Source organism: Giraffa tippelskirchi, chromosome 3, assembly GCF_054371585.1.
Source record: "Giraffa tippelskirchi isolate mGirTip1 chromosome 3, T2T-mGirTip1v1.2.pri, whole genome shotgun sequence".
NCBI classification, from domain to species: Eukaryota; Metazoa; Chordata; class Mammalia; order Artiodactyla; family Giraffidae; genus Giraffa; species Giraffa tippelskirchi.
Window position 1 is genome coordinate 146,022,760 of NC_137277.1, and position 23,020 is coordinate 146,045,779.

The 23,020-nt window shown below is 35.9% G+C and overlaps 1 non-coding gene across 1 annotated transcript; it reads left to right on the forward strand.

Moving 5' to 3' along the window:
- Positions 1–22,693: 22,693 nt before the first annotated feature.
- LOC145543920 (U6 spliceosomal RNA) lies at positions 22,694–22,800 on the forward strand. The gene has a single exon (XR_014081163.1). It is a non-coding gene; the product is annotated as a U6 spliceosomal RNA (small nuclear RNA).
- Positions 22,801–23,020: the final 220 nt, after the last annotated feature.

Genomic DNA, 23,020 nt, shown 5'->3' on the forward strand with positions numbered 1-23,020 from the left:
AGCTCAAAAGCATCAATTCTTTGGCACTCAGCTTTCTTTATACTCCAACTCTCAGATCCATACATGACTACTGGAAAAACCATAGTTTTGACTAGACAGACCTTTGTTGGCAAAGTAATGTCTCTGCTTTTTAATATGCTGTCTAGGTTGGTCATAACTTTTCTTCCAAAGAGCTAGTGTCTTCTAATTTCATGGCTACAGTCACAATCTGCAGTGATTTTGGAGCCCCCCAAAAATAAAGTCTGCCACTGTTTTCACTGTTTCCCATCTATTTGCCATGAAGTGATGGGACCAAATGCCAAGATCTTAGTTTTCTGAATGTTGAGTTTTAAGCCAACTTTTTCACTCTCCTATTTCACTTTCATCAAGAGGCTTTTTATATCTTTGCTTTCTGCCTTAAGTGTGGAGTCATCTGCATATATGAGGTTATTCATATTTCTCCCAGCAATCTCGATTCCATCTTGTGCTTCCTTCAGCCCAGCATTTCTCATGATGTACTCTGCATATAAGTTAAGTAAGCAAGGTGACAGTATACAGCCTTGATAAATTCCTACCTGATTTGGAACCAGTCTGTTGTCCCATGTCCAGTTCTAACTGTTGCTTCCTGACCTGCATATAGATTTCTCAGGAGGCAGGTCAGGTGGTCTGGTATTCCCATCTCTTTAAGAATTCTCCACAGTTTATTGTGATCCACACAGTCAAAGGCTTTGGCATAGTCAATAAAGCAGAAATAGATGTTTTTCTGGAACTCTCTTGCTTTTTCGATGATCCAACAGATGCTGGCAATTTGATCTCTGGTTCCTTCACCTTTTCTAAATCCATCTTGAACGTAGGGAAGTTCACAGTTCATGTATTGCTGAAGCCTGGCTTGGAGAATTTTGAGCATTACTTTGCTAGTGTGTAAGATGAGTGCAATTGTGCAGTAGTTTGAGCATTCTTTGGCATTGCCTTTCTTTGGGATTGGAATGAAAACTGAACATTTCCAGACCTGTGGCCACTGCTGAGTTTTCCAAATTGCTGGCATATTGAGTACATCACTTTCACAGCATCATCTTTTAGGATTGGAAATAGCTCAACTGGAATTCCATCACCTCCACTAGCTTTGTTCATAGTTATGCTTCTTATGGCCCACTTGACTTCACACTCCAGAATGTCTGGCTCTAGGTGAGTGATCACACCATCGTGGTGATCTGGGTCAGGAAGATCTTTTTTGTATAGTTCTTCTGTGTATTCTTACCACTCTTTTTAATATCTTCTGCTACTGTTAGGTCCATACATTTCTGTCCTCTGTTGTGCCCATCTTTGCATGAAATGTTCCCTTGGCATCTCTAATTTTCTTGAAGAGAACTCTAGTCTTTCCCATTCTATTGTTTTACTTTATTTCTTTGCATTGATCACTGAGAAAGGCTTTCTTATCTCTCCTTGCTGTTCTTTGGAATTCTGCATTCAGACGGGTATATCTTTCCTTTTCTCCTTTGCTTTTAGCTTCTTTTCCTTTCTCAGCTATTTGTAAGGCTTCCTCAGACAACCATCTTGTCTTTTGCATTTCTTTTTCTTGGGGATGGTCTCAATCACTGTCTCCTGTACAATGTCACAAACCTCTATCCATAGTTCTTCAGCCACTCTGTCTGTCGGATCCAACCCCTTTAATCTATTTGTCACTTTCACTGTGTAATTGTAAGGGATTTAAGTCATACCTGAAGGGTCTAGTGGTTTTCCCTACTTTCTTCAATTTAAGTCTGAATTTGGCAGTAAGGAGTTCATGATCTGAGCCACAGTCAGGACCTGGTCTTGTTTTTGCTGACTGTATAGAGCTTCTCCATCTTTGCCTGCAAAAAATAAAATCAATCTGATTTCAGTATTGACCATCTGGTGATGTCCATGTGTAAAGTCTTCTCTTGTGTTGTTGGAAGAGGGTGTTTGCTATGACCAGTGTGTGCTCTTGACAAAACTCTGTTAGTCTTTCCCCTGCTTCATTTTGTACTCCAAGGTCAAATTTGCCTGTTACTCCAGCTATCTCTTGACTTCCTACTTTTGCATTCCAGTCCCCTATAATGAAAAGGACATCTTTTTTTGGTGTTAGTTCTAGAAGGTCTTGTAGGTCTTCATAGAACCGTTCAAATTCAGCTTCTTCAGCATTACTGGCCAGGGCATAGACTTGGATTACATGATAGTGAATGGTTTGCCTTGGAAACAGAGATCATTCTGTCATTTTTGAGATTGCATCCAAGAACTGCATTTCTGACTCTTTTGTTGACTACTATCCCATTTCTTCTAAGGGATTCTTGCCCATAGTAGTATATATAATGGTCATCTGAGTTAAATTCACCAATTCCAGTCCATTTTAGTTCACTCATTCCTAATATGTTGATGTTCACTCTTGCCATCTCCTGTTTGACTACTTCCAATTTACCTTGATCCAGGACCGAACATTCCAGGTTCCTATGCAACATTGCTATTTACAGAATCAGACTTTACTTCCATCACCAGTCACATCAAAAACTGGGGGTTGTTTTTGCTTTTTCTCTATCTCTTTATTCTTTCTGGAGTTATTTTCCACTGATCTCCAGTAGCATATTGGCCACCTACTGACATGAGGAGTTTATCTTTCAGTGTCCTATCTTTTTGCCTTTTCATGCTGTTCATGGGGTTCTCAAGGCAAGAATACTGAAGTGGTTTGCCATTCCCTTCTCCAGTGTACCACATTTTGTCATAACTCTCCACCATGACCCATGGGTGGCCCTACACTGCATGGCTCATAGTTTCTTTGACTTAAACAAGGCTGTGGTCCATGTGATCAGTTTAATTAGCTTTCTGTGATTGTGGTTTTCATCCTGTCCACCCTCTGCTACATAAGAGGTTTATGGAAGCTTCCTGACAGCAGAGACCGACTGGGGGTGGGGGTGGGAGGGCGGAAACTGGGTCTTGTTTTGATGGGTAGGGCCATGCTCAGTAAATCTTTAATCCAATTTTCTGTTGATGGGCGGGGCTGTGTTCCCTCCCTGTTAGAGTGACATGGTTACCATAGTGACATGGTTACTATAAATTTGTGCTGTCAAATTTCATCTCCTTACTGTTTCTTGGGCTTCCCCTGTGGCTCAACTGGTAAAGAACCTGCCTGCCAATGCAGGAGATGTAAGGATTTGATCCCCGGGTTGGGAAGATTCCCTGGAGCAGGAAATGGCAACACACTCCAGTATTCTTGTCTGGGAACTTTCATGGACAGAGGAGCCTGGTGGGCTACCGTCCATGGGGTCGCAAAGAGTCAGACATGACTGAGCATGCATGCACACATACACTATTGCTCAGTTAGTGTTCTATTTATTCCTTGATGATTCTCTAGCTTGGATTTCTAAAGACAAAGCTTTATTTTCCTTAGGCTCACAGTCCCCCCACCCTGTTCTCCTGAAAATCCTCCTAATTTATCTTTTGCTAGGAAAAAAAAAAAAAAAAGAATTGCATCCGGAGCCCTTCTCACTTCCAACAGATTTAGTTTGATTTTATGAGTCAAAATGTCCTCTGAAAATCCTATTCACTGTCAAATGCTATTCACAATGCTTCTAAAAATTGAGACTATAACCTGTTGTCAAATATGAGGTCAGGAGAGTGGAGTGATGGAGAGTCTACTGTGACTAGTGAGGCTGCACTGAAAACAAAACAAAACAAAAACAGAATTCTTATTATCTCACTCTGTATATGTTTTTATTTCTGACCTACAATAATATCTATTTTTAAACCCTCAACAAAATGGTAAGTATTCATAAACATTCAGCATTTCTGGCTATTAACCTAGTCTTCACCTTAACTCTCTTTCATAGATCAAAGCTATTGCTAGGTCTAACACTAAGCTCTAAGTTCAGTATTACCACCATGTCCCAAAATTTAAAGTTCAGCACTCTACTTTGTGGATACTGGTTTTGTAGGCAGTCAGGGTCTTCTTAGACTTTTACCTCCCAAACCTCCATTATCACCCATGTCACACTTGTAAATTAGATGCTCCCTTTCTATAGCTCTTCACTTATATATTGTTCATTCACAACCTTCAAGAAGGAAGCAAGATACATAGATCCTGTATCATGCAGTTGCTGTGTGCTGTATTTGACTGAGTCAGAGTAGAAATAGGAGAGAGGCTGAAAGCAGCACAGATCTGAAATAATAGCTTTTTATGTTCTTTACCTGGTGTCAGATTCAGAGAACCCAGCAGAGAGGACAGAAATACCTCAGTCCCACAGAATACACTGTAAAAGCCTGTTAGACACTGGGAACTTAAGCTATGGCCCACCACTTCTCACTGCCAAAATTTCTCAAAAATATTGTTTTTATTATTTAACTCTATTTCACCTTTTCCTTTAGCCCCCTATAATTTGTCTTCAATCCATATTGTCCTGTTCCAACAATACCCTCAAAATCTCAACAATGACTTTCTAACCAACCCAATGGCTTATTTTGAGGCCTTTACTCTCTGTGACTTCCTGGCAACATATCATTGTTGAAAATTCCTCCCTGACGTTCTTTCCACTCTTATTTTTAGTCTCTCTACATTGGCATTTTCTAAAGTGTTTTCTTCAAGTCAGTGGTCCAAAAAGATGAAATTCAAAAGAATATTTTTAGGCAATTAATTTTGCCAAACACTGCTCCCTTGGAAGATCCATAATCCTTATTAGCATATTAAGATCTCTGTGAAGTCTGATAGTAAAAGAAACTTGCGCAATTGTGGTGATTACCTGATTTACAAAATTTTTGGACTAATGGAATTCCTTTCATCCAAACACATATCTTATCCCACCATGCCTAAGACATACATGTTTATCATATTTTAATATTTTTGATAGCAGCCTGTATTTAATAACCAATAGCACTTTTAAATCACTGCTGGCTGGTAACAGTCATGATGTAGTAGGCAATGGTCATTTCCTGAGCATATACAAACGTGGTCATAACTATTCATATTTTCATCATAGCAATTGAGTTGTATGTTTTGTTGGTACTACATAGCTAGTTTTTATTGCCATGTAAAATGTACCCAAAAATATTACACTGTAATTCGGCATTGAAACAAAAAACTCATTTTGTATACAGAAAGACAAGGAAATAGAGCCATAGAGTATAAACTGATGTTTGCGAAGGAAATATGTCATCAGAAATAATTGCAATTGCTTAGTTTTCTTTTAAAACATTAACCAGTTTGCTTTATGGGACCATAGGAAAGAACTATCTTCACACAGTGAGTTGTTTTGTTACTGAGAAATAGATAAATATTGCTTATGATATACCAAACTGTTTGATTGAAAACTAGAGAAATTGCTAAATTTCTCAAAATAGATCAAAGGAATTTCAAGAAAAAGAGGTCCTGTCTGACAGAACTATTGCTTGTGTTGACACTGAAATCATAGTTAAATTGTTATCATTTTTTCACCTAGAGTCAGATAAAATAATGTTCACCTTATAATTGATAATATTTTAGGTTCTCTAAAACATGGCATGAACATTCTGTGGAAGTACTGTTCTTTGCTTATAAAATGCTGCTTTAAATTTCCTTATATTTCAATAAGGGATAAATAAATCTTTTCCTAATTCATACTCTTTCTTGTTCTGTTAGTTCCTCAGTCATGTCCAACTCTTTGTGACCCCATGGACTGTAGCCTTCCAGGCAACTCTAGTCCATGGAATTCTCTAGGCAAGAATACTGGAGTGGGTTGCTCTTCCCCTCTCCAGGGGATCTGCCTGATCCAGGGATGGAACCCAGCTCTTCCACATTGCAAGCATACTCTTTACTATCTGAGCCACCAGCCACTCTTTCTACCACTCCCTTAGATATCTATGACCTGCCCTCCCCAGGCTGATTCAATTATTACCTTGCTTTACTTTTCCTATAATCAAAATTATTTGATCCCATCTTTCTGAGTTTATAAGGCTAACAATCTCCCATATATCCAAATGTAAGGTGTCATGATCATGGAGGCAAAAGATGCCAAAGACAAATTCATTATTCCCAAAGAGGCCACCGTGCATTTGCGGATAATCCAAATTCTCTACATGGCCTTTGCATCCTCCTACAGAACAGGACACTACTATCAGAGAAGAACATGGAGAAGGAATTGGCAACCCACTCCAGTATTCTTGTATGGAAAATGCCATGGATGGAGGAGCCTGGCAGGCTACAGTCCATAGGGTCATAAAGAGTTGGACATGACTAAGCAACACACATGCACACATCAGAGAACACTGAAAGTTCCCCAGTGAATAAGATTGTTCTGCCAGGATCAGAACTTTCTCTAATCAACTGTGGGCTCTTAAGTGCTGAGATGTGTCTTCTGACAAATGAAACAAATCAATTAGCAGAAATGCAAACCTGTAGGTTGCAAAGAGTAGCAGAGAAACCTTTGTGAGGGGACTGTGGTCAAACTTATTTCTCCTCTTGTCTATAACCATGACATATGGTGGCTCAGAGGGTAAAAGCATCTGCCTGCAATGTGGGAGACCTGGGTTCAATCCCTGGGTCAGGAAGATCCCCTGGAGAAGGAAATGGCAACCCACTCCAGTTCTCTTGCCTGGAAAATCCCATGGATGGAGAAGCCTGATAGGCTACAGTCCATGGGGCCGCAAAGAGTCGGACACGACTGAACGACTTCACTTTCACTTTCACCTTGATTCTGAGTGCCGAGAAGGGTGTAAACAGAGGGAAAAAGGGAAAAGAGATAATAACTAATTTTTATAGTAGGTTCCCACATATCTCAAATTACCTATATGGCATATGCTACTTTGAGAGTTATTAATTCTCTCATTTGACAGATGAATAGCATCTTCTGGGAAATTAAAGTCATGTTTGAAGAATCATAGAGCTTGTAAGTCACTCATTGAGTAAGCTACACTTGATATTCTTGGGGTAAATCACACACTTAATTTCTTGAATAGTAAGCACTCAAGAAAATATCCAATCTGTGCCTAAACACTTATTGTAATACACTATTGTAAACACTTATTATAAAAACTAATTCCCAAGAGAGCTCAGTCCATCTTTAGACAGGTCATAATGCACACGGGAGCTTGATCTTCAGGAGCCCAGGGAATTCAGTAAACAAGGTAAGTGAGCAGAGGGAGAAAAAGGAAGTCAGTAGAAAACTGATCAACTGTAATACATCTCTGAATTGGCAGTCAGCTGTCCACACTCAAAGTTTGGCATACTTTTTCATGCTTTGGCCTGCCAGTGATATTCAAAAGGTCTAATTCTGAGGCTGGTGTCCAGGGGCTAAGTAGGAACAGAAGGCTTTATTTGATATCAAGCAAGTCATCTTTGTCATAATCAGGGCCTGATTCCATAGTTAAGATGATAGAGGTGCAGGGTTAATCCTTGAGAAGATATTAGAGGGACCGAAAGCAGAGAGAGAAAACAGACCAGACAGAGTATCAGGAGTCTAACTAAATGGATGGAATTCAGAACAGCATGTCTCAGCAGGGGTCAGTTAACCATTAGAAATAAGTCTGGGCCAACTTTGTAGGGATTAAAGGAAATTTTTATCACAAAGGACATCATAGATGTAGATTTAGGCAAGGTCTTACCAACAGGTGAGTTGAAACCTCAAAACCCTAGGACAGAAGTGCCTTAAGAACTGAGACTACTCTGTAAAGAAATACATCCCTGATGACTCAGGTTGGCTATGAGCAAAACTTCTAGAACCCTACAAGTTAGCACAAGATCTAGCACCCAGTTAGAGATTCAATACATACTTTTTACATAGCTAAATGGATATCAAAAGTACAGCTCATATTCACCTAAATTCATGTAGAAGAATGAATGAAGTACTACATAGCACTGAATATAAACAAACTACACAGCCATAAGGCTAAATCTCACTGACATAATGTTGAACATAAGAACATGAAATGAATATTACATATAGCATGATTCCTTTCATATGACACTTAAGAAAAAGACTGGATTCGTCTATGGTGATAGAAGTCAGAATAGCAGTTATCTTTGGGTAAGGGTATTGATTTTGGAAATGTTTCTTATCTTTATCTGGGTGGTAGTTTAACAGATGCACATGTATTTAAGAATTCTTTGAGCAGTACGATTAAAATTTGTATGACTGGGTGTGTGCTCAGATGTGTCCGACTCTTCAAGACCTCATGGACTGTAGCCCAACGGGCTCCTCTGTCCATGGAATTATCCAGGCAAGAATCCTGGAATGGGTTGCCATTTCCTTCTCCAGGGATCTTCCCAACCCAGGGATCAAACCCAAGTCTCTTGCATCTCCTGCACTGGCAGGTACAGACTGGCAGGTGGGTTCTTTACCACTAGTGCCACCTGGGAAGCCACGATTTATATACTTCACTGATAACAGATGGCAGTTGTGTTCCAAAAGGGAAAATTTGTTAAGTATAATTAAAATTTTTGTGAAATTTTCTTTGCATTGAATGAAAGATGTTACTTTGCAATTTAAATCTATTGTTGATTATTTTACCCTGTAGGGCATCAGAGAACAAACATATCCTTTTTAAGTACTTAATATATGCAAAGTCTCCATCTACTGGTCCCCAAGGATGCTCTTCTCTAGTAGACTATCCCAGTCCCTTCAACCAAGAGTCCCTTTACTTGATTTATTATTTCTAATTGTAGAGATTCCCAAATATTTTTTGATGATGAAATGACATCCTGACCTCTTGGATAAAGGGCCTGAATACTGTAGTCATGGCTCTAGGGCAAACTTAAACATCAGTTGCCTCCACAATTTTGTACCTCTCTCTCATAGTCAATAAAGTGACAGTGTTCCAGCTCACAGTGATCATTCTAAGACACAGTTTTGAAAAGCACCATGTAGGCCTGGGAAGATGGCTCTTTTCTCACAAGAAGCATAGCTTTGAAAAAATGGTTTGTTGGTTTTACGCTCCTACATCTGTATTCAGTTCTGAGAGTTGTGAAAAGAAATACAGATCTAAGGATGGAAGGTAAGCAACTTATTTTTCAAACTGAACTCTTCTACTTCAGTTAAACTGTAAATCACTTATATCAGTTCTATAACTAGACTAATTTGGTCTGAGGTCTTGAAATAAACTGTTAGCACATTGCTTTCTATTGGCCAGGGTTTCTCAGCCCTAGTATTATTGACATTTGGATGGGCTAATACTTTGTTGCAAGGGATTTTCCCGTGCATTGAAGGATAACACCTCCGGCTTCTACCTGCCAGATGCCAGCAGCACCTCCTCCCCAACCGTGATGAAGGAAAGTGTCTAAAGACATTGACAAATGCCCCACCACCCACATTAAGAATCACTGCTTCAATTCATTCATAAAAACACTGTTTAAACTTTATGATATAAATTTTCTAGCAGGCTGACTTTTAGGAAGTGTAGTATATTGCTCACCACTCATATAAATTGAGAATTTCCTAAGTAATACTATTATTTTTGCCACTGAATGTATGAAAGTCCTAAAACTGAGTAGTTTTAATATCTATTCTTGAAAATCTCACTAGCGTCTTTTTGCATGCTGAGATCTTGCAACCGGGAAATGAAGAAGTTTCACTTTAAATCATAATTAGTCATGGAATTCTACCAGGTTCTTCTGTCAATACCAACACCTTCTGAAATCCCATCATAGAAATTGTACACCTACCTTGGCAGTCCATTCTAGGTGCAACAAGGTGGAAGGCATGTGGATTCAATCCGTTCAGTGGAAAATAAAGCCATGCAGGTGGCATCTGGTAAGGTGGAGAAGTAGATTGGGAGGACTGACTCAGAGAAGAAATGCAATCTGAAGACAGGTCAGTGAGTCAGAATTTCCCCTTTGTTCCCAAACTTAAAAACATGTATTTTCTACTAGAAATTGTGTTTAAATAAGTACTTCCAAAGAACACTGTTAGTTCTGTGGTACTGCTACTTTCTGGCTTAAATAGTGTGTTGGCTTTTATAGGGAGCTGAACCAACACTTCTCATGTTGTTTAAATGAAGAATGGAATTGTGAGTACCAAGCTACTTATTTACAGAAGAACTCACAGAACATAATTTGCTCCTAAATTTAGAGCCTTGTATGAATGGGAAACGTGAAAAGATGGCTTTATTCTCTAGTGCAGAGTCATTACACTCCATTTGCAGGTTCTGTTGCTCAGGGAAACCACAGCAGTACCTGCAAAGTCAACATCGTATAGAGTTTGACTTTGTGATCCTTTAGGGAAAACAAGAACTCTTCACACATTTTAGCATCTGCATGGCAGAAAACAACATAATATTATGTGCTTTGAACATCGTTTGTCACAGAAAATGGGGCTCCAAAATTTTTCTAAGTAACATCTTGACAGAATGGGCTTCTAACTAAGAGGATGTAGTTGGTGTGTGGTCATACTCAAAACTTGGAGAACTGAAGAAAGAGAAGTAAGTTCCATTTGCATCCCTTCCCAACAAAACTCTCTTAGCACCAATTTCCTGTCTGTCAAACCAGAGTATTTGTAGTTATCAGAAGGAGTCAATCAAATCTCACAGTGACTATGTATAGTAGGAATCCAATTAATTTTATTCCTTCCTCCTTCCCATCCCTTCACTCATGAGATACCATGAGCTTTTGTTTTCTTGGAAAGAGAATGACAGAGAGAGAAAGTGAGCAGAGAACTAGAAAGCAGACAGAGTGCTTGGTCATTGAGAAGCTAAAAGACAATTGATTCATTCTCTGGTACTTCAAGAAAGACTATAACAAATATTTTATTATGATGCTGAAAATTTGTGGTATTTTCCCTCTGTGATAAAGTTAACTTATCTTGAGAAAACCTTATTTTTTAATGTAGACAAGGGTTTGTAAGAAATGAAACCTCTGTTCTATTATAGTTAAGAATATGCCGTGAAAACTCTAAACTTTGTAGCTGATTCTTTCTATAGCCCCTTTTGACCATGGAATTCAGAAGACACTGCAGCCCAACTAGTTGGAGACAGAAGTAAACATAAACTATGCCTTCATCACCCGTCCAATGACAAGGATTTGTACCTCCTCACTCTTGCCTTTCATACTTGCCTTTCTGCCAAGGTTGCATCTTTGTAAAGTGGTGAGCTTTCAAAATATAAGCTATAATACTCATATAATATTAGACTTAATTCATTCACCATATGAAGTATAATTCAATCATTATTAATTAGTGTACTTATGATTATCAGTTTATAATAGACATTATCATATATATAGTTGAAATGTTAACCAAGACTGCTGATAACATAAAGGATATACTCAGCTGTAATCTTCACCTAGATTCCTGAGCTCATAAAGCTTGGTAATATAAATTTATTTTCATCTTCTTTATTATTAAAAAAATTATATCTGAATCCTTAAAAAATGGTTGTTGGTATTTCCTGAAAGACTAATATTTTCTTTAATTATGAACTGCACCATTATTTGCCTTGTAAAGATATTTTTGATTAGGTCTATTTTAAATAAAACTGCATTTTTCTCAAGGACAACTTAATACATAGGCATTAAAATAGCTTGTGTTGATATCTTTAATAAGCCATAACCAGATAATCAGGGGCTATAAAGGATTAATTTTTCTCTTACATTATCAAAGAGCAGCTGTAAAAGTACAAAATCCACTGTTAAACCTGTGTTTACAGTTCTAATGGCAGATTTATAAAGTAATGTGTTTAGCAACGGTTTCTCTATCATGTTTTTTTTTTCTTTTGACAGAATCGAAAACCCTCTTTCTTTTTTGAGCTTAATGTTGAAGGTTCCATGGTAACTGCCTTTTTATTTGGTTTCCTTTCTTATCCTTTGTTGTTCTTTTGCTTTGCTTTTAAGTTGGAAAAATATTTTCCTTAAAAATACAGTACAAGAAAATCAACAAGCTATTCTTCAGTGTATATAGCAATTCTGAAGACTGCTCATTTCAAGAAAAAAACAGACTTCTCTTAAAGTTTCGTGTTAGGTCACAATACTAAAAAGCATTAAACTGGAATCATAGGAGTGGAGCAAGCGGCTGAAACACTAGATTGAACAATTCAGTGTTCCATTTCCTTACACTGTTCTACATTTTTTATTTTCTTGATGTTTGTAATCTATCAATAGTTTGTAAAAATTAATTATAGAGAAGCACTGAACGTTGTGAGAATTACCAATTCTTTTTATATTGTAAAAATAGCCCACTTACACATATTTCATGGATCTAACTCATTCTATTCATAAAATGAAGTTGAAAATGCTTTCCACCTCTTCTCATTTCAACAAATAAAGTGGTCATTAATAAGCCTGGATCTGCAAGGCACTTGAGGCTGTTTTCCTCTGCATAAAATAGCACTATAAATAATCCATCAATAAAATTAACATTTTTCTGTTCATATTTTCTGCTTTTATGTTATATTTTAATGACATTATTGATGACTTTGAACTGAAAAATTCAGGTTAAAGGCCTCCCAACAATATTTCACTTTTTTCAAACTGCCAACAGATATAAAGAGCTACAAAAATGTAACCTTTTTTCTTACTCAAAAGTTAAATGATTTACAAGTGAGTTTCAATGTTTAATGTAAATATTTTAATATAAAATTTTTAGTTGCAAGAATTTTTAAAACTATTTTTATTGATGATTTACCATACTTCTCTGAGGAAAGTCAAAATTATAGCCTTACTCTAAAAGTTAGTGAATGCTACTTAGTTACCAATAATTGATACCAGAAAATCAGCAAGAATATACAACTTAATGTATCAACCACAGGGTCTAATTGACATATATAGAACTCTCTACTTAATAAGGGCAGAATAAGCTTTATTTTCAAATATTCAAGGAACATTCACTAAGATAGATCGTATCCTTGGTCAAAAACAAATGTTAACATATATAAAGAACTGAATATTTCTCTGACCATAATGGATTCAAATTAGAACTTAATAACAGAAAAATAAAAGAAAAATCTTCAAACATTTGCAACTAAAAATACATGCTTAAGTAGTCCATTGGTAAAAGAGGAAATAGCTATAAAAATATGGAGAATTAAATGAAAGTGAAAATACAGCATGTAACTTTTCATATACACCTAAAGCAGCACTGAGAGGGAAGGTCACAGTGCTAAATGCTTACAGACAAAGAAATGCTTCAAATCAATAATTTAAGTTTCTATCTTAATAGGAAAAAGAAGAGCAAACTAAATCCAAAGAAGGTAGAAAAATAAATAATAAATGTAAGAACAGAAATCAATTAAATTTAAAACAGTAAAATAACAAACAAAATTAATAAAGCAAATCCTGGTTCTTAAAAAGAAAAAAACTTACAGTTGATAACTCTCTAGCAAGATTAACAAAGATAAAAAGAGATAAAACACAAGTCGCCAATATCAACTGAAACAAGATATCCTGCAGCACTATAGGATAATTACAACTTTATTCTCATAAATTAGCAACTTAGAAGAAATGAATCAATTCCTCAAAAACTACAAACTATCATAACTCAGTCAAGATGAAATAAACAACCTGAATAGCTCCACAACTAATTAAATAAATTAAGTTCACAATTTAAAGCTTACATACACACACGCGCACACACACACAAATGATATCTTCATGCCCAGATGGTTTCACAGGAGATTTTTATGAAATATTAAAAGAAGAATTAAGTCTAATTTTATACAATCTCTTCCACAAAATTAGGAAAAAGATGAAACACTTCCGCACTCATTTTATGAGACTAGTGGTATCCTGATACAAAAACCAAATGAGGAAAACAAAAATGACAGAGCAATATCTCTCAAATTTAAATGCAAAACTTCTCAAAAACATATTAGTAAAACAAATTAAGCAATGTAAAGATTCATACACCATAACCAAATGGAGTTTATTTTAGCAATTAAAAAGTGGTTCAATATTTGAAAATCAATAGATGTAAGACAAAATATCAACTACTAAAGGAAAAAAAATCACGTGATCAAATCAGTTGATGCATATAAAGCATTTGACAAAATTTAACACCCATTAATGAAGAGAATTCTAAGAATAAAGGGAAACTTCCTATATAGCCAATATTTTATAATATATAAATCTATTAAATAGCAATAATCTCAGATACGCAGATGACACCACCCTTATGGCAAAAAGCGAAGAGGAACTGAAGAGCCTCTTGATGAAAGTGAAAGAGGAGAGTGAAAAAGTTGGCTTAAAACTCAACATTCAAAAACTAAGATCATTGCATCCAGTCCCATCACTTCATGGTAAATAGATGGCGAAACAATGGAAACAGTGAGAGACTTTATTTTCTTAGACTCCAAAATCACTGCAGATGGTAACTGCTGCTACTGCTACTGCTGCTAAGTCGCTTCAGTCGTGTCCGACTCTGTGCGACCCCACAGACGGCAGCCCACCAGGCTCCGCCGTCCCTGGGATTCTCCAGGCAAGAATACTGGAGTGGGTTGCCATTTCCTTCTCCAGTGCATGAAAGGGAAAAGTGAAAGTGAAGTCGCTCAGTCGTGTCCGACTCTTCGCGACCTCATGGACTGCAGCCTACCAGGCTCCTCCGTCCATGGGATCTTCCAGGCAAGAGTACTGGAGTGGGGTGATGGTAACTGCAGCCATGAAATTAAAAGACGCTTGCTCCTTGGAAGAAAAGATATGACCAACCTAGACAGTTTATTAAGAAGCAGAGACATTACTTTGCCAACAAAGGTCTGTCTAGTCAAAGCTATGGTTTTTCCAGTAGTCACGTATGGATGTGGGAGTTGGCCCGTAAAGAAGGCTGAGTGCCAAAGAATTGATGCTTTTGAACTGTGGTGTTGGAGAAGACTCTTGAGAGTCCCTTGGACTGCAAAGAGATCCAACCAGTCCATCCTAAAAGAAATCAGTCCTGAATATTCTTTGGAAGGACTGATGCTGAACCTGAAGCTCCAAAACTTGGCCACCTGATGCAAAGAACTGACTCACTGGAAAAGACCCTGATGCTGTGAAAGATTGAGGGCAGGAGAAGGAGGGGGAGGACAGAGCATGAGATGGTTGGATAGCATCACAGACTCAATGGACATGAGTTTGAACAAGCTCTGGGAGTTGGTGAAGGACAAGAATGCCTGGCATGCTGCAGTCCATGGGGTCGCAAAGAGTCGGACACAACTAAGCAACTGAACTGGTTAAATATCGAACCATTATGTTGCACAACTGAAATTTATATAATATAGTAAGCCAAAAAAGCGAAGTTGCTCAGTCATGTCCAACTCTTTACGAACCCATGGACTGTAGCCTACCAGGCTTCTCTGTCCATGGGATTTTCCAGGAAAGCGTACTGGGGTGGGTTGCCATTCCCTTCTTCAGGGGATCTTCCCGATCCAGGGATCGAACCCAGGTCTTCCGCATTGCAAGTAGACACTTTACCTTCTGAGCCACCATGGAAGCCCCACTGCATTTCAAACAAAAATGGGTGGGAACAATTCTTAAACTTGATAAAAAACATTTACAAGAAAACCCAGAGCTCACATAATACTTAAAGGTGAAAGACTATGTTCTTCCTCTATTAATGAGAATGAGAAAAAAATGTTTTTTCTCACCATTCTTATTCAACCAATTACTGAAAGTTCTAACCATTGCAATAAAATGTCCTATATAAAATGGAAATGAAAAACACTATATTTGCAGAGACCATGATTATCTACATAGAAATACCAAGGAATCTAATAGGAAAGAAGGAAGGACAAAAGAAACCTCAAAAACATTCTGGAACTAATAACTGAGCTCAGAAAGGTCACAGAAACCAAATTCAAAAGTGTAATACCATTTACAAATGCTCCAAAGAAAATTTTTAAATTAGGCATAAATCTAAAAAATATATATAGAATCTATATAACAAAAATTATAAAATGCTAATGAAAGGAATAAAGGAAGATGTAAATACTTAGAAACATAATATTCACAGATTAGAAGACTCAACATAATAAAACTATCAACTCTTCCTAAAATGATATACAGTTTTAATGAAATTCCTATCTAAATCTCTGCAAGGTTTTTATAAACATAGAGAAATTATTTAAACTATTTATGGAAATTAAAAGGCTCTAGAATAGTCAAAACAGTTTTGAAAAGAAGACTGAAGTGGGAGGAGTTCTTTTCCCAATGTCAAGACACAGAATTTAGCTATAGTAATCAAGACAAATTGGTAATGGTGAAATGATATATACATCTATCAATAGAACAGAATGAAAAAATCAGAAATAGATCCACAGAAATGTGCCCAATTAATTTTTGGCAAAGGTGCAAAAGCAATACTACAAAGGAAGGATAGCCTTTTCCATAAATAGTGCTGGATCAATTGAGCATACAGTGGCAAATATGGGGCTTCTCTGGTGGCTCAGATGATAAAGAATCTGCCTGAAATGCAGGAGACCAGGTTTCAATCCCTGCATTGGGAAGATCTCCTGGAGAAGGGAATGGCAACTCATTCTAGTATTCTTGCCTGGAGAATTTCATGGACAGTAGAGCCTAGCAGGCTACAATCTACATTTGAACCTCAACCTAAACCTCACACTTTATACAAAAATTAACTCAGTTTAAAACATTAAACTATAAAAGATCTCAAAAAAAAAAAAAAGAAAGAGAAAATATTCAGGACCTAGAACTTAGTTCAGTTCAGTTCAGTTGCTCAGTCGTGTCCAAGTTTGTGTGACCCCATGGACTGCAGCATGCCAGGCATCCCTGTCCATCACCAACTCCCAGAGCTTTCTCTAACTCATGTCCATCAAGTCGGTGATGCCATCCAACCATCCCACCCTCTGTCATCCCCTTCTCCTCCTGCCCGCAATCCTTCCCAGCATCAGGGTCTTTTCCAACGAGTCAGTTCTTCACATCAGGTGGCCAAAGTAGTAGAGTTTCAGCTTCAGCATCAGTCCTTTCAAAGAATATTCAGGACTGGTTTCCTTTAGGACTGACTGGTTGGATGTCCTTGCAGTCCAAGGGACTCTCAAGAGTCTTCTCCTATATGCGAGACAGAATAAGAGACACAGATGCATAGAACAGTCTTATGGACTCTGAGGGAGAAGGTGAGGGTGGGACGTTCTGGGAGAATAGCATTGAAACATGTATATTATCATATGTGAAACAGAACACCATTCCATGTTTGATGCATGAGACAAATGCTCAGGACTGGGGCAATGGGATGACCCAGAGGGATGGGATGGGGAGGGAGGTGAGAGGGGGGTCCAGGAAGGGAAACACATGTAAACCCATGGCTGATTCATGTCAATGTATGGCAAAAACTACTACAATATTGTAAAGTAATTAGCCCCCAACTAAAATAAATAAGTTTATTTTAAAAAAAAAAGAAAAAAAAGAGTCTTCTCCAACACCACAGTCCAAAAGCATCGATTCTTCAGTGCTCATCTTTCTTTATACTCCAACTCTCACATTCATACATTAATACTGGAAAAACCATTGCTTTGACTAGATGGACCTTTGTTGGCAAAGTAATGCCTCTGCTTCTTAATAAGTTGTCTAGGCTGGTCATAGCTTTTCTTCTAAGGAGTCTTTTAATTTCATTTTTTAAACTTGAACTCAAAACTTTATCTCAAAAACACAATCAAAAAGAGGAAAACAATGAATCACACCTCATCAAAATTAAAAATCTTTTGCTCTGTGAAAGACTCACTTAAGAGAATGAAAAATAAATTACAAACTGGGAGAAAATATTTTCAAATCACATATCCAATAGGAACCAGTATCTAAAATATATAAAGAACTCTCAAAATTCCACATTCAAAAATAAACTACCCAATTAGAAACTATAAAAAACAAGCAAGATATTTTACAACAAGGATATATGGATGATGTGCAAATAAGCACTTGAAAAGATTTCAGCATTATAAGTTATTAGGACGATGCAAATTAAAACTACAATGAGACATCACTTTATACCTATCAAAATGGCTAAAATAAAAAAACAGATACTGTGATAAAATAATATAGTCACTAGAGTTTGGAGAAACCAGATCACATATACATTGCTGGCATGATTTTCTAATGATACAGTTAGTGTGGAAAATAGCTTTGCATTTCCTTCTGAAATTAAAATGGAACTTACCATCTCACCCAGCAATTACATTCTTGGGCATGTATCCCAGAGAAATGAAAACTTATTTTCATGTAGAAACTTGTACACAATGTTCATAACAGCCTAAATTATAATAGCTAAAATCTGGAAAATACCCAAATGTCCTTCAATTATTAGTGGTTAAATAAATTGTAGCAAATCCATACCATGGATTACCAATCAACAATAAAAAGGAATAAACTACTGATAAATACAACAACTTGGATGCATCTCAAGGAAATTATGTGAAGTAAAAGAAACCAGTGTCATAAAGATGCATAATGTAGATTTCATTTATTTAACATTCATAAAATAACACAAATGTAAATATGGAGAACTTAGCAGTAATTAATGCAGATTAAAGAAAAGGGAAGAAAGGAAAAGTTGAGCTCATCCTCTTAATGAGGGTAGCATGAGAGAAACTTGCAGTGATGGTTAAGTATTGCAGTTGTGGTTGTACAAAGCTACATATGATGAAATTGCCAGCTATTCAAACATAGATACATACACATATGCACACATGACGGCATGTATAACTGGCAAAATCTGAATAATTTCAGTGGATTGAATAAATGTTGACTTCCTGGGTTTGATATTGTACTACTACAGTTGTGCAAAATATTAACATTAGGAGAGGCTAGGTGAAGGGTGCCTTGGATTTCCCTGTAAAGTTCTTTGTACGTTCCTATGAATATACAAATATTTTAAAGTAAAAAGTTTTTTACTTTAATAATAATTAATTATTTAAATTATTTAATTTAAAATTATTCTTAAAAATATTATTTTTAAAATAATATTTTAAATTATTTTAAATAAAAATTAATTTTAAAAATTAAAATTATCTAATTTAAATTAAATAATTAAGAGATAAATGAAACATATCAATTGATTCTAAGATGCATGCAAAGTCAAAGCCAAATGCAGATCCTCTAGAATATTATTTTACAACAGCATAATGTTTTTAAAGTTATCATATACCACTTTCTTATTAATAATGAAATAAACAAACTTGGTCACACACTTGTATAAATCCATAATCATTAATTTCATTTATCTTTAATCATTTCTTCCTTAAATATGTTGTGAATTTTTAAAGAATAATTATAGTTGATTTGTCTATGTTATAAACCACTTCATTTTATATAACCTGGGTGCTAGGACTATCTTAATTTACATTACATCATTTTAAAAAAACTATGAAGGCTAGGAAGTCATTTGGAGGTGACATGAAAGAGTCACACTTTTTCCCTTTGAAGCATTTTTACAGTGAATTCCATGATAGTTTCAAAATTTATATGATAAAAGAATGTGTCATTTAAGCCTTAAGAGATAATTGAAAAACATTTGGTCATTTTTCTGTATACTTCCTGTTTTAAACCAACAATAACTTTAAAAAGAATCACGTTTTGAGATAGCATTTAATATTCTTGAAAAATGACCGAAGTATTTCAGCATGTTGTTCCCGTTGTTGTTTAGTCAGTAAGTCATGTCTGACTCTGTGACCCCATGGACTGTAGCCCGCTAGGCTCCTCTGTTCATGTGATTCCCCAGGCAAGAATACTGAAGTGAGTTGCCATTTCCTTCTCCAGGGGATCTTTCCTACCCAGGGATAGAACCCACATTTCCTGCGTTGGCAATCAGATTCTTTACTATTGAGTCACTAGGGAAGCCCATGATTTAAACATTTTTTCAGCCAAATTTATGGTTTGCTATTTTTCCATGTTAAAACATATAGATTTAATTCATTCATTTAAACTGCTAAATTAAGTTGTCTTGTGTGGCTATACCCCTGCTTACTTATCTATTTTCCTTAATGGCAGTGTTTCCAATATTTTATTATTACACAAAATGCTTCAATAGAGATAATATTTTTCATGTCTCAAAAGGACAAGAGATTTTAAATTAAAATACTGCATGCTGAAGAGAATTACTGGTAGAAATACAAGATGATACCATCTTTCTGGAAAACAATTTGGCAACATGTGCCAAAACCTTAAAAAATATGCATGCTCATTAACCCTATAATGTTACTCCTAAAATATACTATTCAGTGGTTCTCAAACTGTGGTCCCCAGACCAGCAGCATCAGCACAAGCAAATCCTCAGGGCTCTACCTCAGCCCTACTCGATCAGAAGTTCTGAGGACGGGAATAAGCAATCCATGGCTTACCAAGCTCAACAGGTGATTCTAACACTAAAGCTCAGTAAACAACGGTTTTAGATAAATGATTAGAAAGTCTCAAGGATACTCACTGTAGGATCATAGTTAAGAAAAAAAGTCTGGACTCACCCTCAATGTCTTCATAAATCTTAAAAAAAAAAAAAAGGTGATATAAATAATGAAGTAAACACAGGATGAAAAATTAAGTAATGTGGGAATATAGCTTTACTATTATAAGAAAATGGCATATTCTAAAGTTGTGTATAAGTGGTATCCTGTAGTATTAGTCTTTTTCTGTCTGAATTATTTCATATATGGGACCTAAGAAAAACAACAAATTGGTGAATAAAGCAAGAAGGAAGTAGACTGTCAGAACAAACTAGTGCTCACCAGCAGGTGGAGGGAAGGGGAGAAGAGCAATATATGGGCAGGCGATTTAAAAGAAGGGTTATTTTGAGAATACATGAAATTGTGTGTAGAATTTTTGAAAATGGTAAACCAATATGTAATTTAAAGAATTTTTAATTCAGTAAAATTGTTTTAAAAATTAGGGAAAAAATAAAATTGCATAGATGGCAAAATCATAACTTTTAAAAGGTGATATATATCCAAAGATATTAAGAATTTTCACATATATGTACACATACATACAGTCTGAATTAATATATTTACATTTAGTTAATATATCACTCATTTATGCTGTCATTTGAAAGCCCTCCAGTTGCATTTATTAATGATTAAAATGATAAATAATGTTTATATTTTTATAAACACAAATAACTGTTACTGACTTTTTTAAGCCCATATACTATGGTGTTTTGATATGCAAATAGGTTTGCAACAAGGTAAACTGAGTTTTAAAAAGATGTCATCTTATGCAACAATTTGCTTAGGATTGACAGTAAAAGGTTATATTTAGATGATGTCTATAACATGTATTCACACATATTTTAAAAGTCTATTAAAAGAAATATAGGGAATGTTAAAATTGGATGGTGTGATATCTAGTGAAATACAGACTTAAAATCTTTGCCATTAGAACCTGCAAATTTATAAGAACGAGCTTTAAATCTGTTACCAGTTGAATTTCTACGTAAAGTTCTCACTATTCTCTATGGTTATCAAATGGATCATTATAACCTCAACATTCATTTATATAATTCATATGTTATTTATCCCATTATATATAACCCCATTATTTTTTTAAATAGCTAATATAATTTTGCTCACATCTGATGTATATATCAGGATCAAAATTTAATTCTAATTTTCCTGAACTAGAGAATAGGTTTTGTCTGAGCTCTGTAGAACATTCAACTTTAACTTGTAATTCTCAGTATGCTTCTATTACATTCACAGAATAATAGGGAGTATGCCTGCAGGTAGTTTAATACTGTTAAACTCCTATGGATCACAATGAAATCCCATGTAGCCCAGCATGCTTTATATTTCAAAAGTTGTGGGTTGTTAACAACATACTTTTATTAAAATTCTTATTAATTTTTGCTGTCAATCTGAATATAAAATTACTTTATCACTTTTCTGTAGAATAAAATAGTGAAGAAAATATTGCTTTATTTCTAAGTGTTTATCTGGCCAAAAATGGAAAAAGAAATTTAGAAAAAGTCAACTATATTATAGTCTAAGAATAGACAATTTTTGAATATTTTAGTACTGAAATGGCACAGTATACATATATTCATGTAGTAATTTTTTCAAAAGATATTTAGTATTGAGCCAAGGAATTGTGTGAAGCATTAAGGATAGGGCAGCTAGCAATAATTAAACCGCTGCCCTCATGAAGCATTCATTCTAGTGGGAGTAATAGACAGTAGACACATAGCAATTCAAGTACTGATACAGTGATAAAGAAAAATAGGAGTATTACCTAAAAAATGAATCTGAATTAAGCATGAAAAGTGGATAAAATCACTCCAAACATAAAGCAAAGCCTATACAAATGACCTAAGGTAAGAAACGACTGAGCGACTGAACTGAACTGAACTGAAGGTGAGAAATTGCTGGTGAGAAGAGCTTCAAGGAATGCGAGTAGATTAGAGTGGCCAAAGAATTGTGAACAAGAGAGACCAAGGTACCATTTGAAGCTGGGATGAAGACAAGGACAGATAATCAGGCCTCTGTAAATCATGGTGGGACATTGAGCTTCTCCTGGTACTAAGAAGCCATTGGTGTGTCGAAAGGCTTCCTCTGGATACTGAGGGAGAGAAGATCATGAGCGAACATCATTTAGTGTCAAAAAGTGGAAAACATGAATTAATTTCTTTTGCAAACAATGATAAAGAAAGTTCTGGATTTGAAATGTTAAATGTTTTAAAACTGCAAGTAGAAATCCAGATATCAATTTCAACATTAGGAATGAAAACTTCTTAGTATATAGGAGGATGTAGTTGCTAAGGAGTAAAGAAAAAATGTATCGATTCCATTAGATCTCCTACCTTTCTTCTCTTTGAGTCCACACTAAAGACCCTGTCAAGATGTCAGGGTGGTGCTTCCTTTGGTAATATATATATGAAAATTGGAACTATGCAAAGAATATTAGCATGGCCCCTGCATAAATATGACACAGAAATGCATATGGTCTTCCATATTTTTAGGTTGTTAATAGAGGAGATTCTAAGAATTCTCTCATTATAAGGAGAAGTTTTCTTTCTTTTAGTGTATTTATATGAAATGATGGATGTTAACTAAATTTACTGTGGCAATAATTTCACAGTATATGTAAATCAAGCTATCATGCTCTGTACCTTAAACTTATACAGTGATATATGTCAGTTGTTGTTGTTGTTGTTCAGTTGCACAGTCATGTCCGACT